We start from the raw sequence: 1,730 nt of genomic DNA on the forward strand, positions 1-1,730 counted from the left end.
ATTAGGGACCACACGCACTAAGTGCCATCCTGCAACCACCTCTTAGAGAATGGCAGGGAATTATCATTATTCTTCTCGGGCAGGCATTTCCAATTTGGACTTAATTGACGCGGTTCTTCATTTGAGTAATAACCAAAAGAAAGCCGAGTTTTACCCGAGAAACTTTAAGAGGTTTTTCTTCCCCCCTCCCCCTCTTTCTTTTTTTTTTATTTAAGATAGAAGTGAGCTAACAGAACCTCGCTTTCCTGAAGGTGAAATATATCTAGCCCGTAAACGGGAGCGCAAACAATCCGGGAGCCCGGTACCGAGGTGGGATGCGGGTGGCCGCGGGACGCAGTGCAGGAGGGGTTCCGAGTTCAAACCGAGCTGGACTCTCCCTGAACCAGTCCCGCCGCTCCCAAATCCCGAGGGGGAAGAGCCCCCTCGTCCCACAAGCCGCTGCCGTGAGCATCCCTCATTAGAGAAATCAGAGAATGGTGGGGAACGGCATAAACAGTTTAAAAACCTGAGGCTGGCGACTGAGGAGCGTGAGGCAGAGCTGGAACTTTGCGTGAAACGCTGCCCTGGGAACGGGAGGAAAACTTGAGCGCAGCCTGTGCCCTGAGTTAACTAAAGCCAATTACTCCATATAAAAGGTTTCGCGTATGGTTACAGCTGAGGAAATACGAGAAGCTGATGAGTCTGTTTTGGTTATGATTTAATCAAATAAATTAAAGGAGAAGGGTAAGGATACGCCCAATCTGTGACTTCAAAAAAAAAAAAAAAAAGGCATGAGTTTTTTTGGGACGCTCTCTGTCCAAAGCATCGCCTGTTGTACAGAGCAAAGCCAGGCTCTGAGAGTCCACTCATCTCATTACTGCTGGGTGTTTGGGGTTTCTCTTTTCCTCCCAATGGAGTAACCTTTCATAAACGATTGCAATTTCGGGGGGGAAAAAGTGAGTAGGTGCCAAACCAAGCTGGGGGTGGGGCAGTATTTTGCGTTTCAAGCAATTTAGCAGAGAGCAATTCTGCTTACAGCAGAGAGGTAGGTGGATACTTGAAAACGTCTTCCACCGGGGTGTCCTACTTTGGCAATTCTAATTAAAACAAGGTTTAAAACATGTAAAGAAAGAGCAAGCCTCTTGCTTTATTTCCAATGGGCGTGGGGGATACCGTCAGGCACAAGGAGTGCTTCCAGCTTGTTCTAACGTGCACCTTTGTTTAAAAGAAAAAAAAAAAATAATCAAGCTCGTCCTCTGATTTCAACTAATGTATTTTTAACTGGATTTCTTTCCTCTGCTTTGTGTGATCTGATACCTACCGTGTAGCCCTGGCCCACTTTCAGCCCTGCGGGTGCCCCGCATTGTGTGCGTGCCTGAAAGAAAAGGGAAAAGTCTTCCATCTCACACTCTTTTGCCCTGTACCTGTGCTTGGGAATTGAATCGTGTCCAAGCTAGTGGCCAGCAAAACCCTCATCCTATTCCCTTTCTCGCTGCCTAACCCGAGAGAAGACGCGACTTTGTAGTTGCAGCCTGGTTGGCGTGGCTGTGACCATCCAGCACCTCGGATCAATAAAGCAACCAGTTTTCTGACGTTTCTTTTCCACGGCTGCTTATTGAAAAGGAGCCTTTACCGCCACCTATAAATAGCGCTGCATCCAAGTCAATTTTTTTCATTATTTTTTTTTTCCCTCTCTACGTAAAGTAGCAAAGTTCTAACCAAGATACCGCAAGTTCTCCTTGCTGTTCAGC

General features: G+C 46.9%; 1 long non-coding RNA gene across 1 annotated transcript in view; it reads right to left on the bottom strand.

Moving 5' to 3' along the window:
- Nucleotides 1-680: 680 nt before the first annotated feature.
- Nucleotides 681-1,730, bottom strand: part of LOC108445608 — a 3,865-nt gene continuing 2,815 nt past the window's right edge. Inside the window, exons 3-4 of the long non-coding RNA XR_001860543.1 lie at nucleotides 1,301-1,354; nucleotides 681-1,194 (exon numbers count right to left, since the gene is read on the bottom strand). This is a non-coding gene — a long non-coding RNA (uncharacterized LOC108445608). The remainder of the gene's footprint in view (nucleotides 1,195-1,300; nucleotides 1,355-1,730) is intronic.

The sequence above is a fragment of the Corvus brachyrhynchos genome, unplaced genomic scaffold, assembly GCF_000691975.1.
Source record: "Corvus brachyrhynchos isolate BGI_N302 unplaced genomic scaffold, ASM69197v1 scaffold101, whole genome shotgun sequence".
In the NCBI taxonomy this organism is placed as follows: Eukaryota; Metazoa; Chordata; class Aves; order Passeriformes; family Corvidae; genus Corvus; species Corvus brachyrhynchos.